Raw genomic sequence first — 16,467 nt, forward strand, 5'->3', positions numbered from 1 at the left:
GATTGTGACTACCTGGTCGGTTAGGAACAGAATGGTCGTTCGATACTTGGCTGGAACATGGATTCCACTTAAAGAGAAATTTGTGCGTGCATAGACGAATGACTGTTTACACATGTGTAACCAGACTACCAGTAGAGTTGAAAGCCAACACTCGTCTTTCAAATATTATCTTGGTAGCGGTAATAGCTCATTTGATACCCTGTTCAAAAGGGCACACGCACAGATAACAAACCAGTAAACCAGGATCCGACAAGCGCTACAGGAATCCATGAATTCTATTTCAAGGTCGTTACGACATCATTTCTATAGACCTTTATACCGCCATGTATCTATTTTTTCCTTGGAGCAGTTGCGGCTTGAGCATAACCGTATGTTAGATTTGGGCGATTATGTACTTAACAAATGTGGTTGTGTACTTAAACGCACCCATGGATTGTCGTGTGCTTGTTATTTATATCTGTCGATCGGTTCAGTACGTGCTTTGTATTTGGATGACATTCATTCATTCTGGAGTACTTTGACGTACATAGAGGTAGGAGATGACACCAACGAAGGAGTACGGCACACAAACGCCGATGACAAAGAGTACTTTCAATCGTTGGTCGATGAAGTCTTAAAAGCTAATCTGGCTGTTGTACAACGCTTGTCTCAGGTACTTGAACATGAATTACACCCTGATGGAGCCGAAATACCTGAGCCTTACGCAAGTCCACCTAGAAAGGGAAGACCAACTACAAGCAAAACCCTTAGAAGAAATAAAAGCGCATTTGAATATAGTAGATCATCTTCTCGTGGTCGAGGGTCTAGATCTTCATACCGCGGGAGATCCAGTGGTAGATCTAGTGGTTAGGAAACACAATCCTCAGTTGGAATTAAGTTTAGTTTCAACTTATTCGGTACATGACTTTCCTTGTCGTTATTTAAATTAGTTTGTTATAGCTTAATCTTACTAACCTTATTTTCAATAATTGCTGATAATCCAGTAGGTCGTGATTTTTCACTGTTTCCATTGCCCAATCACATCCCGCACATTTTCCCTCCTTACTTGTTTGATTGGATTGATGTTATAGGTGATGGTAAATGTGGTTTTAGAGCTATTGTCGTCACAGAGTTGGAGGCGAGGACGCATGGCCTCTTTTAAGACGTGCAATGTGCATGAAAATGCAAATGAACAGGGACCAATACGTAAGTGTATATCTATCGGAGGAGGCGTTAGACAATGCTATATTAAGAATTGGTTCACACAGCAATGGACATGCTCCTTATATTCACTGGATGGAAGCACCAATGGCATTATACTATGCAACAACATTTCTTAACATTGGCATTGCTTATTATGGTTCTGCTGACGGTAATCCGAAGTACAACTGTTTGGTTCTTCCGTTAAGGAAAGCAGTGGGTGTGCATAGTGTAAATAAAGTTATACATATATGTTCGGTGAATAGAAATAATTTTATCCAACTATTAATGAACGACGATTCATCTCCACTGCCGCCAGTCCAGCAATAATGGAGAGAAGCAGTTGACAATCCTTCCAGACATATAGAAACACATTTTAGTAGCAGGATTTTTCTTTGGAATAGACTATGCGGACCATGACCACCACAACGTAATAACACCGCTGAAGATGCTGTAAATTTAGATAGTCCATAGTGTAACACATTGTGTACATCATTATTTAGTTTAACTACACATGTAGATGGGATTAAATTTGTAGATAGTCCATAGTGATACTATTGTGTACATTATTATTTAGTTTAACTACACATGTAGATGGGATTCAATTTGTAGATAGTCCATAGTGATACAATTGTGTACATCATTATTTAGTTTAACTACACATGTAGATGATATTCAATTCGTGGATGGAATTCAATATGTATAGAATTGATGTAAATTAATAAAAGCATTGATGTAAATTAATTTAACTATAATGTAAAAATCATTAGTTTTCAATTACAAAAACAAACAGTCTATGAAGAGCCATGGCCCTTAAAAGCTTGCCATTCGACAAATAAATCTCTAATATCGGAAACGTATACATTTAAAGCATGCCTTTCCCGGGGGTCATTTCCGCAACAGGAGGCAATCTCACCAATGGAGCAACTCGACTCGGCCATTCATTTAGAAAGTGTAAAGAAAAAAAAAGAAAAAGGGTGTGAATAAGATATTAAACAGCATCTAAATAACACAAACACATAATAGAAAACAAATAAATTAAAAACACTAACGTATTCTGCTCTGCTTTCAGCTGGACCAAAACCGGCACTCGGTCCTTCGCTGGGGAGGATGTATGGGTGGGAGGACACTCTGAACCAGTCAACGTAACTAGGATCAGCCTCTGATGGAATAGATGCTCGACGAAGTGCCTGATCACCAAGGCGGCCACAATAGGGAAACCTACTCCATGCCTCCGTGTAAATAGGCGGAGAAACAAAGGTCACGGAATAGGTACCGGGTGCCGGTCTTATAGCCTGGGTTGGTCTAATAGGAGGGGGGAATAGCCTGCACAAACCCGACCTGTCGCACTGTCCTCTCCGGCAAATACACCTCGACGATATCAAAGCAAGTGATACTCCCGATGTAGGTGGTGCGTGGGTGCTCATTTAGCAATGCCCTTAGATAAGTCATAGACGGAGTCCATTCCACCTGCATACAAGAAAAATTAACATATACAAATATTCTAAAATTAAAATAACATGAATAACAAAGTGTGATGTGATGTATAATACCTGAGTTTCCGTCAAAGAGTCCAATATACTCCTTCAGTCCCTCAGCCTGTTGATCTCATGACCTGGCTTGGGTGTGGACCACATCTTCGCCCTAGTCTTATTAGGCAGATCTGCTTGACGAGGATGAGGGCGGATGTAACAGGCTAAAATTTCTTAATCTTCATCTTCCGATTATTTTTTTTTTTTCGAATTCCTAATCCTGTGGTTATCTAATTCAAATCACCTTTAATTCCTAAACCATATTCCGATTTTGTAATTTCTTCCAAATATTAAACTTTAAAAAAAAATATGTATATATATTCTTAAATTTCTTTATAAGCACTAAAGTATTATTTTATTATTTTATACTACGAAAAGTAAAATTTTAATATTATATTTACGGTTTTATTAAAACGTTACGTTTCAATTTCGTTTCCTTAAACTAACTTTACTACTTATCATTTTAACCTTACAACTTTGATTTAATTATTTTATACCTAAAAATTAACTATATTTTTCTTATTAACTTTAAGTATAGTTTTAACCAAAATTTTCTAAGTAAACTATCATATTTTCATAATCAAACCTTAATCATACTTTCCCATTAATCTAAAATATTTCACTAGTATAAACTAGAACAAAAATTTGATGAACCAAAATCCTTTCTTCATCAATTCATAATGTTCATCACTTACACAAGCTATCACCATTTCCGTACACAAGTTAACCTTCTTCTACACTCCAAACTCTTACACATCCACTTACACACTCCAACTCTTACACATTCACTTACACACTCTAAATCACTTACTCAAGTTAACCTTCTTTTTCATACAATCTTATGAACTAAAAAGTTGCTCAAAACCCATTATAAATACCCCTCCTTAGCCATGAGATCACTTGCACCCCCGTCATCAAATCTTTCTACCATTCTTTCTTATATCTTCACTTCATTAACATCTTACTAACTTTATACCTTTTTTATTAGTTGAAGAATCAAATGAAGATGGAGCTTGATCTTATCACTTCTTAAGCCAATAATCATCAACTTTTAAAAAGTCAAGTATTATCTTTTGGAGCTTGGATATCATTTACTCTTGGGTAATTGAAGATCTACTTCTTTGAAGCTTGGAACCTTGAAGACTTTCTCTTTTGGAGCTTATTTCTTTAAGTTCTTATTTTCCTATTATTATTCTCTTACTTGGTTTAGCACCACCTTCGGAGGAAAATGGTACACATTTTCTTAACTCTCTCGTTATGTGATATTTATTTATAGTTACTCGATAATATAAAAGCATGATCAACATGATTTTATTTTAATCATTTAAACTTTACATGGTAATATTAAAGTCATATCCAGTTTAGTGATATTTTCGTCAAAACAATAATACTTTTGGGACACTCAAAAAAAAAAGTCATATATATGGAAATTTTTGATTAATATGATAATATAGATATATATATATGAATTTTACTACTTAAATAAACTTATGTGTTTAAAATGATTCCATATCATCTTGGTGTTTTGATAAATTTTTTTTTAGGTTGGACTCAAGTAATTATAAAGAATTATTAATCGGTTTACCGGTAACATAGTCAAACAATTTTGTTACAATACTTAGCGTTGTTTTTTCTCGAAAACTCATTTCATTTAGATTTTGGACCCTTAATAACTTGTCGGATTATGTTTTTATTTTTATAGTTATGATAGATCTGTTTTACTATTTTACTGGTTATTTGATAAAATACGTTATTAAGTACTTAGAAATATTACCCTTGACTTTTATGATTATTTATGACATAATAATGACTTAGTTTAGCCTCAGGAATCATAGTATATATAGCTACGAAAATTTTTTATTTAATTAATATTTAATTTTTTAGATACTAGTAATTTGTTTCTATTAAAAGGGTAGAATTGTCAAATTTTTGACTAGTTGAAGTTTGACTTATAAGAATGTAAACTACTTCGATTTAGAGTCTTGTTTGACATTGCATGATATTGATTGTATGACTCTGATAGTAAGGTAACGTCGAACCATGGACCGGCATGTAAAATCCCGGCGTCCATGTTAGCCGGCACGTAAAATGCGGTGTTAAACAGGGGGTCCGAGAAAAACCCATCCTGTGAAGTCTCGAGCATAACAGTATTGAGAGGAGTGACGACTCCCACCACATTTAGGGTTTAGGACTACGGTCCTCAACTAACCAGACCCTTACATATATCAGTTGTTATTATTGTTGTGATCTTGTGATGTGCTATGATGGTAAAGTTATGAAGCTTAATTGAATTTTATTGAATAAGCATTAAGGTTACCAAGTATTTAGTAGCAGTAATGAACTTCTGCAAGTATTGAGAATGTAACTTAGTGGCTTAGTAAAGGTCAATAATGAGTAATAACCTTTTATATTGTGCTTGATGATTATTCTGTAAGCATGATTTAACTATCGCATCATAAGCTTGTTGAGAAAATTATACTCGGCTTTATCGCTGACCGATTTAATCAGCTGTCATCCGTATTATGGATGACAGTATTTTGCAGGAAAATTTAGCTCAGGTTTCGATCCAGGCCGCAACTTTAATTATTCTATCGAGGACTTAGCTGTATTGATTTAATGACTTTGATGACTATATTGTACTTATGTTTTTTTTTATCATATTTAAGCAAACCTTATTTTATATTTTCTCAGTTGTAAGATTTTTTTTACCTTATGTTTTGAACGGTTTTAGTTTAAATGGTTTTTAGCAGTTCGGCGTTTTACACTTCCGCGTTATTTATTTTAAGTATAATTATTAATGTTAATTATATATTGAGAGTGCCACTTCTGCTACAGTGGAAGGACGGAAAGTACTCGTAAATCCATGTCTTAAGTAATGTCAGGCAACTAGCAATGGTCTTGCAACCAACCCTAGATGTCATTCCCAGTTGCCGATACATGTAATCCAGCGTCACCGGACCCCAGATGATCTCATCCTGATCGATGTTGACGGTTAATATCGGGTGAGGTCGCATGCCGGTTCTGGTATTATTCGCCAGCAGTGTAGAGCCAACAATAGCCATGTAATAGGCTATCGTATGGGTCTCCATAGCCTGGGACCGATGGCACAACTGCATAACTTCAGCAACGTTGATGCCACCGCTGGTGAATATCGCTTTCCGTCGTAGCTCGAACATGGGCTCCCCAAATAGACCAGCAATAGCGCCCTTCCACTCCCCCTCAGTAGGTTCAGCCGGTAGTGAACCTTCATTACTTATGCCCAATATGCGTTGCACGTCGTGCAACATAATCGTCATCTCCCCCCATGGCATGTGGAAGGTGTTCGTATCCGGCTGCCTCCTCTCCACGAAGGCCGATATCAAAGAACAGTCAATGTGCTGGTGCATAATGTAGGGTAGCCGGCCGAGGGGAGTGGCAGGTAGAACATCACAAAGTGCATCAGACATATCCCGCAGTCCGATGATTGCCTCCAACGGCTTCTTTCTACTACGACACTCCAGAATCGGAGGCGTGCGCTCAGACCCATCAAAAATAATTTAACCTATGTGCCCGCCATAGCTAGGTATCAGGCGCGTATCTGTGGGGCCCCTCGGGATGGGGCGATGTGACCAACCAATCCGTTCCAGCGGACTATGAGCGCCTGCTCCCCCGTGGCGGCTCATCAACATGACTATGTCCGTCATGCTTAGATGCGCCTGCAGAAATACGGGCGAAAAGTAAATTTACCATCGACCCCATGGACAATAATCCAATCCACTGGGCGACCAACAGCGCCTTAGTACTCAACATCATCGTCATCATCATCATCACTAGAAACCCCCCAACTACTCTGGACGCTAGCCTGGTCATCAAACCGAGTGCGCACTTGGTGCAGCGTACTCGACCGTTGGGCCTCACTATGTCTGGCAGCCTCATCCTACCTAGCCCTTCTAATAGAACCCATTACCCCCCTTTCATGAGGGTCCCCTCTGAGTAGGGTAGGCCTAGAACTATTCCCGCTCAACAAGTGTCTAAAAAAACCCTTTCCTTTCCCTTGACTACCAGTCATTTACTACAATTTTAATAATTTAATTAACTATTAACAATAAATAAAAATAATCAAACGTTACGTTAAACTAACCACATGAACAAAAGACAATAATTAATTAACATATTAAACTACTCATTATCAACAAATATAATTTAACAACAACAATATTTAACTAATCAGTATCAAAAAATATAATTTAACAAAATATTAATTATTATTATTATTATTATTATTATTATTATTATTATTATTATTATTATAACTAATTTTTTAAATTAACAACAACAACAACAACAATAATAATAATAATAATAATAATAATAATAATAATAATAATAATAATAATAATAATAATAATAATAATAATCATAACACTAATAACAAAAACAATATTTAAAAATAACATTAAAGAAAAATTTACTAACAATAACAATAATAACAACAACATCACCAACAAAAATAATAAAATAATATTTAAAGGAAAAATAAAAAGTTAATAATAATAATAATAATAATAATAATAATAATAATAATAATAATAATAATATTAAGTATATTATTTCAAAATATAAAATTTTTTTTACAAAAAAAAAATTTTGGTGAACACGGCCGCGGGTCAGTCGCACGAAACCCGTGACTCGACCGCGGGTTTCATGCGACTGACCCGTGGTCGAGTCGCGTGCAACTCACTTTTTTTTCCTTTTTTTTTAATTTAAAATAATACGATTCGAATAATAATTACCTCGATCATTTGTTTGCGGATTGAATTCCTTAGCTTTTGCTTCAAAAATTTTATGTTGTAATTTTGTTTTTTAAGTGTAATAAAGGTGTTATTTAGTGAGGTTAGAGTATATGTAAGAAATTTTAAGTCCAGGGGAAAAATCGTAATTACATTAGGGGGGTCGCGATAAAATGAAAAGGGTGGCGATGTTTAAAGATTGTGCTAAAACAAATCCAGTTCCCAAGTCTCAAACATTCCTCCAAAACATTCAAATCAAAAAAGTTGAAATTTTCTAAGTCAAAAAAAGAAACATGAAACCAAGAAACTCTTTGCTAGTGCTACCTCTATTCTTCTTCTTTCCTTCATACTTGATTCTTTTCCCCAAATTTTCTGGGTCAAAAAAGTTTCTGAGTTTCCTCTCTTTTTTTTTCCATTTTGTTGATTCTTTTCTCCAAATTTTATTATTGTTTTGTAGTTTTGTTGCTTAATGATTGGTTGATTGATGCATGTTTGATACTTGTAAAACTGTGTATATTCATTCCTTTTAAAGGGGTTTTTGTTATAGTAATTTGAGCAGTTTGTTGCTTGGAGATGCCATTAATAAATGATGATTTACAATAGAAGTTTAGATTAGGGATTATTTCAATAGTGGTAATTGAGCATGGGTTGTGGAAGTAGTAAACTTTGAAGAAGCAGTCATGAAAGAAGAGAAGGAAGAGGAGAGGGAAAAGGAAAGAAGAAGAAACTAACCATGGTTGGTTTTTTATAAAAATTAACAGCCACTTAACGGAAAAAACTTTAAAAGTGTCTCGTTTGTAATTAGCAAGATAGTTTGGGTGTACCATTGGAATTATGAAAAATACGGAGGTACCAAAGATAAAGTGCAGTAACACAGGGGTACCATTGATAATATCCCTATAATAAACATAGAAATTAAATTATAATAAATTCATACGTGGGACTGATCAAATTCAAATCATGATTTCCAAAAAAAATCTTTAATTATTGCATTGCAGTTAAAACACATTTCTTTATCAAATCGAACAAGATTTTGTACTTTGTTGCATTTTTCACATAAAATTTTAAAGTAGTCATTTGTCGTCTAAATTGAATTAACTGTTCCAAAGTGTTGTAATAATTTTCCTACAAAATAGATAATGAATTTTGTAAATACTACAAATTTAAATAATAAACGATAAAATAAAGACAATTTACAAATTGATTGTTTATCAAATAATCTTCATTCTCCTCTAAAGTAGAAATTAAATGTATTGTGACCATTATTTTAGTGACTTGGATGATAAAAAAGTATTGCAAAGATTTGTAAAAAAATTTTATTTATTTTTAAAATATAGCACTATATAAGAAAATGAAGATCTTAGGTTTTGTATTTATATTGTTTCTTATACATATATATCATATAAATATAATATATAAATAAAAATAATATATCTAAAATAAAAACAAAATATAACATATTTGTTTTTTTATTTAAAAAACAATTTATTTTGAAAATTATATATTACATATAATTTTAAAATATATGTATATAGATATCAATTGTAAATTCTGTTTTGGCAAAGTCTTTGCAAATTATACTAATTAACAAAGATTACGTATATATATAATATAATATACATAAGTAATAAAAATGTTATCATTTGTAGTATTGTAGAAAGTTAAACTTTACATGTTTTAATAAAAAAATGTTGAATTGAACTGATACCAATCTTAATAGTCCTAAATTATTGTTATTCTCCTTATAAATGCATATGCTAATGATTTTAGTCCGAAATACATTGAGTTTAATTTAGTAATTAAATGCAGTAGGAGATATTTTTTAAATATTTATGTACATAGATATTAATTCTAATGCCATGTTCATTAAACAACAAAAATGTATATTAGTTACATAAACCTTATTATCAAAGCAACTATTAATCCAAAAATTAGATTGCCCTACCACTTAAAAGTTTAATTAAAACTTTAAAAACTACATTAAATAATTTCAGAAAGACTTAACTCCTTTAAGTGATGATATTCAAAACACATATTAAATTAAACAAATAAATTGAGTAATTATATTCAGTTGTTTAAATAAATCCAAAATCATATTCAAAATAAAGTGGTTAATTGATAAATAATTTAAGTCCAAAATATGTTGAAATAAGTTTGAAATAATTGTCTTAAGTTAAATGTCTTTATAAGATAATGTTAAATTTGAACGATTGTTTTAATAAGTAATTTTACACGTCTTATAACTTGATTATTTGATTGAGTAATTTACTTGGTAAATAAGTTATGCTAATTATAGATTTTCCTATAAATATGAAGTTGTTTTATTGCTCACCTAAAAAATAGGAAGAATAATTCAAATGAAGCTAAAATCTAGGATCTTTGTATGGCTTATATTTTTAGGTTGTTTTAGTTTGAATTATTCAATATTCAATGCTTGGCATGAGTACTAACATTGCAGCATATCAACGAATTGAAAGAGCTAAAAATAGTAACAAAAACGTGTATAATAAGAGCGTCAGATTTTACTTGCTGCTTAAGGTTTTGAAGACTGATTCAGCATGACCAGATTAGCGAAATTAAAGGAATGAAGTTTCATTGGTTTGTACGGCTATGTTGAGGCGTAACATACATATAAAGGGCTTCATTCATGAATCAAGAATTGCAATCACTTTTAACATATATACTTAATCCTAATTAACCACAAAATTAAGTAATAATCATTCATTTAACCCTAATTTACAATAATTAACCTTCATAATCTATAAATTGTTCAAAAAATATGTATATTCTAATAACAACATTGTTTTAACCCTAATAATAATACAAATTTTTCTAAATTGTACAAATTATATTTATTCTAATAACCATTATTAACATTCATACTAACATCATATAAAAACAATAAAAATAAAATCACATTCATAAATTTGGACAACTAATTAATTAACATTCATATTAATATTCAATACATATAAAACAAAATAATTAACATACTAATAATATAAACTTGGACAAATGTAATATTAACAACTAATACATTCTAAATAAAATCACATTTAAACTATAAATAATAAACAACATCATTTAACCCTAAAAATTTGAAAAACAATGAAAAATTGGTATCAAAAAAAATTGCCTTGTGTATCTAGATGAAGAATAGCTACACTGTGACCTACAATGAAACAAGAAAAACAAAATTAGTAATTGTAACCATTTCTCAAAAAAAAAAAAGAACAAAAAACAAAAACCAAATGAAACCGAAATACCTTGAACTTTTCGTGGGTTTTTAAAGCAAATGAAGAAGAAGAAGAAGAAGAAGAAGAAGCAAATTTTTTCGTGGGTTTTAAAACCAAACAATGGTGAAACAGTGCGTGTGTTTTCGTGGGTTTGAAGAACGAAGATGAACAGTAGCAAGCTTAAAGAAATGCACGAAGACAGTAGCAAGATGAAGATGATGAGATTTTGTGGGTTTGAAGAAAATTGAAGCTTGAAGAAGAACAAGATGATGAAATAGTGGAAAAAAACCACTAGTGGAAAAAAACCTTATTTGCTACTTGTCATTTGCCGCGGTTTTCCTTAGACGCAGTATTAAATAGCAAAAAGAATTTAAAAAAAATCAATTAATTGCATCGGTTTTATATGAGCCCGCAGCAAATAGTCAAATGGACTAGTAATTGCTGCGGTTAGAATTGAAAATCATAGTCACATGCTAGAAATTACATGTTAAGTTGCGATTTTATGGGTTTTTAAGTATTTTTGGCACTTTTGCGCATAAAATAGCTCAAACTTGGTTTGTTTTGCACGAAACTTGGCACACAACACTATTTGGTATATATTATTTTGTTGAAGTGGTTAGAATTGTAAATCATAGTCATACGATAGAAATTACGTGTTAAGTTGCGATTTTATGCGTTTTAAAGCTTTTTTGGCACTTTCGCGCATAAAGTAGCTCAAACTTGGTTTGTTTTGCACGAAACTTGGCACACAACACTATTTGGTATATATTATTGTTGAAGTGGCTAGTATTGAAAATCATAGTCATATGCTAGAAATTACGTGTTAAGTTGAGATTTTATGTGTTTTTAAGCTTTTTTGGTACTAACATCTATTTTCTCTTAGTGCTTTCGACAACCTTCTAATTCCGTTGATTGCGGGTACTACACTCTAAAATACATTGACGATATTTTAAAATCCGTGAAGGAGGTTGGAGTCGACAATATAGATGCTATAAGTATTTGTTACGTTCTTAAATTATAATATATATATATATATATATATATATATATATATATATATATATATATATATATATATATATATATATATATATATATATATATATATATATATATATATATATATATATATATATATATATATATATATATATATTTACTATTATTATTGGTAAAATCTAATGTTTATTAATCTTTTAATTTTATATTATATTATAGGTTTTATACGACATTCCAAAGGAAACACGCCCTTTGAGAAATGGAGAAATGCGCGAATTAAAAGACAAGATTACTGCGTATCTTGCTAATTTTTGTCTTTGGTAAATTGTAATTAGTTTAGATTTTTTAGGACTTTAATGTATATATGTACGTACATATTATTATATTATATATACGATCAAGAGTTTATTATTACAAAGAGATTATTGGTGATTATTTGTGATTATCATTGTATTATTGGATTAATCATTGTTTATTACATTGTACATTATTATTGGATTATTTTTAGTATTAAACGAAAAAAGAAAAAAAAATTAACAATAAATGTTGCGGGCTCCAAAAAACCGCAACAAATAGTTTTAAAAACTATTTGCTGCCGTTTTTTGGAGGCCGCAGCAAATAGTTTAAATTATTTGCTGCGGTTTTTTCGTGGCCCGCAACAAATAATGCATTTTTTTTTGTTGCGGTTTAAAACCGCAACATTTAAAATAGGTCATTTGCTGCTATCACTATTGATTGGGGCCAAAACCGCATCAAATTATGGCCAACAAACCGCAGCAAATGAGATTTTTTCCACTAGTGAACCGTAGCATTTAGTCTTTATTTTTTTTTGCCTAATTATTTTATGCTATTTAATGCTGCGTTTGCTAAAAACCGCAGCAAATGTCACGCAGCAGATATATTTTTTTTGCACTAGTGACTACTTACGAAATAACTTTCTACTTACTTTGAGATTTAATATTCAAAAAGTGTTGTAAACTTAGTTAAACTAACTCTCATGTTTGTAATAGGATTTAGAGTAAAAGATAGTTAGAATTTTAGTTTCATCTATGCCTAAAGCTTGGAATACTTATTGAAGTAATGATTTTGTTTTCTCTTTTGTGAGATAGGGTTTAGAACTTTTATTAAGGGAACTTGTAAGACGTTCTTCAAGAAGAAGAACGTGGTGAGAGAAGATAGAGAGATCTTCTTAGTCATATAAAGTTCATTAATAAAAGGCGTTGAATCTTAAGGGTGGGAAGAGAACCCATAGGCGGGGAGTAGGCTATTGATAGCTAAACCTCATTAACAAATCCCTTGTTCTTATTTAAGTACATTTTCGTATTTAGTTCTTGGATCTGTTATTCGACTTAAAACGGTTTCAGAAAACTAGTTTGAAAGGTCTTCCAAGCTCTTACCTTCCTGAAAAAAATTTTAAAAGGGCACTCTCTATTCACTCCCCTACAGAGAGTATTCGATCTCCAATCAATCTTCAATTTCTTCATCTTAAGAATTTTTTATTGACATGTCCCTTAATGTCGATTCAGCATCCTCATGAAATTGTCTCTTTGCGTGTGTGATATCAAATGTTTCATCCTAGATTAGCTGCACATTTGAAATATGTACATAAATAAAAATCTGATTATATATACTCATGTTAGAAAAAATTAGTAGTTGAATATAAATATATATATATATATATATATATATATATATATATATATATATATATATATATATATATATATATATATATATATATATATATATATATATATATAGGCTAACCTTTGTTCCACTTGCTTCACTTTCAGTTTCTTCGTTCTTTTGGCTATCTTAATAATTTAGTGAACTTTTAACTAAATTCAACAAAACATGTATAAAACACTAAATTTTAATTTATATTTGCTGTGTTTATGAAATTTACCTCATGCTTTTCAATAAATTTGTTTAGAATTTTTAAATCATCAGTCAATCTTTTGATTCCATAAGTTTTGTTGCCCTTATCAATGTTGTGCCTAGACACTTTGTATTGAAATAAGTATCTTTTATCTATCAAAGCATCTAACTCAACCGGAAATGCCTCAGGAAATTCAGACTGAAAAATATTATAAACTTTTCCAATATGACAAATATGATACAATGAGCTATTTTTGGTAATTAGGTGGACAAGGAAAGAGAGAAAGTATAAAAGAAAATTTTAAAAAATGTTTGTAAAAGCTAGGTTGCCAAAGAGAAAATTTAGTCTAGATACACCAATACATTGGAACTCCACCTATATGTTGTTAACTCAAGCTATTCAATATCGTGAAATTCTGATTTATTCATATAACAATCGTATTAATGATCCTACAACCATGATTACAGATGCCCATTGGAGCCTTGCTATTTTAGTTCATAAAATTCTTGCTGTTTATGATCGTGCTACTAAAATATTTTGTTATATATATATCAGTCAAACGTTCATTTAGTTATTTTAGAATGCATAAGAATAGTACATGAGATTACTAATAATATGAATGTTGATGTGTTAAAGGATGTGCTCCAAGATATGATGGAAAAATGGTTATCATACTTCGAAAATTTTCCTTCTATTTATGGTGTTGCTTGTATTATTGATCTAGTTGTTAGGGTAGAAGGTTTACGTAAATTGTTACAATTTTATTATGTTTCGCTCAATCGACCTACTTATGATGTTGATGGTTATATTGAATCATGTAAAAGAAACTTTTACATGATCTTTACAATCACTACGCTTCTATATATAACTCGGGGACTTCAAGTAACAATACACCATTTGAAGGTGTACAAACATATGATCCATTTATTTCTAATATTCTCAATAGTCAAAATCGATTTACTACTTCTTCTAGCTCCACCCGTTAATCCATGGAAGTAGATGATTATTTGTGTCATCAATTTGAATTCCTAGAAGATCACGAAATCCTAAAATCGTGGCGAAAAAAATCCTATTCGTGTCATCAATTTGAATTCCAAGATCACGAAATCCTAAAATGGTGGCGACAAAAATCCGGTAAATTTTCCATTTTGGCTAAAATTGCAAAGGACATACTTGCAATTTCGGCCTCCACTATTGCTTCGGAGTCTGCTTTTAATGCATGTAGAAGAGTTTTGGATGAAAAAAGGTCTCGACTTGCTCCATATACCATCCAATTGTGCGTCTGCAAAAAGGATTGGGATCAAGCCGAAAATAGAATACAAGGCTTAAGGAATGATGATGATCAAGACAATGATGACTCGTTGATGTTGATGGACACGGATACATCGATAAAATCTCCCCCAGAAGAAGATGAAAGCGACTCTGATTAGACTTTTTCAACAACAAACAACTACAACAAAAAAGATATGTAAATAGAACTACGTGGACTTTGATTCCTTTGGGATACGTAGACAACTTAATATTTATACTAAGTCCAAGTCCATTCCCCCTCTTTTTTTTTACTCTCTAGTTAATACGTTATTTATGTATTATTTGTAATTTTGTAGAATATTTAAAGAGATAATAAATTAGTGTATTGATCATTATTTATTGTATTTATTTTTTTTATTGGTTAATATGATAAATATAAAAAATAATTTGAATTTGAACAAATTATTTAGCATTGAATCGAACCTTGAATCGGTCGTGAACCGAACCTTGATTCAACTCGAACCGAAAAAAAAGCTCGGTTGAATCGGAACTGGTTCACGATTCGATGGGCTCGAACCGGGACCGAATCGAAGCCGGTCATGAATGGTTCAGGTTCAAGTTCAAAAAAGTTTGATCTGAACCGGTGGCCGTTTCGAACTTGAACCGGTTTGAACCGAACCATGGCCATCTCTAACACATAACTATGTTTGAACTTATAGATTAATAATAAAATGCAATTTAAGAGTGATAGATGAATAGTATTCCAAAAGTAAATGGAACACCTAAGATGAATAGGAGGGAGTATTATTTTATTGGTTTGATTTTTATGTAAAAGGATTAAATTTTTTAGAAAGTTAATAATTGTTTTTTCATTAAGAATCTAAATTTCTAAATTATTTGAGCATTAAAGTTTGGAATTCTGAGGACCAAGGAATTATAAGGAAATAAGGGTACTATCTTATTGGTTTCGAATGGTTTAATATGTTTTTTTTATTCAATCGATTTATGTTATGGTAGTATATTATTGGTTTTAAATTTGTATGTAAAGGGATTTAAATATGTAGATAGTTTATGTTTTTCTTTAGAAAATTGTCGGAAACAACCTAGAAAAACTTTGTAAAATAATTTTATTTGGTAAATTTTACATGGTAGCATCGAATTTTCATGAAACGCCAATAGTAGTACTTTTGTAAGATTTTTTCACATGGTAGCATCCAGTTTATGCATTATCTAACTGTCGTAACATTTTCCAATATATTCTTGTAAATTTCCGTTTAGTTCACCATTTTGACGTTTTTACCCTTATTAAGTGTTGGTTCTTGTCTTTATAATTTGCTTTAAACCATTTTATACTCTCAAATGTTTAATTCACTATTCTGATGTTTAATTCATCATTTAATTCATCTACGCTCTCAAATGTTTAGGGCAAATTATAAAGACAAGAACCAACACTTAATAAGGGTAAAAACGTTAAAATGGTGAATTAAACGAAAATTACAAAGAATTTAACAAAAAATGCTACGGCAATTAAATAAGATATACATTGAATGGTGAAAAAATCTTACAAACAATTCTAAATAAAAGTTCCATGTAAGATATGAATTTTTTTTAAGAACTACGTG

This window comes from Amaranthus tricolor, chromosome 13, assembly GCF_026212465.1.
Source record: "Amaranthus tricolor cultivar Red isolate AtriRed21 chromosome 13, ASM2621246v1, whole genome shotgun sequence".
NCBI classification, from domain to species: Eukaryota; Viridiplantae; Streptophyta; class Magnoliopsida; order Caryophyllales; family Amaranthaceae; genus Amaranthus; species Amaranthus tricolor.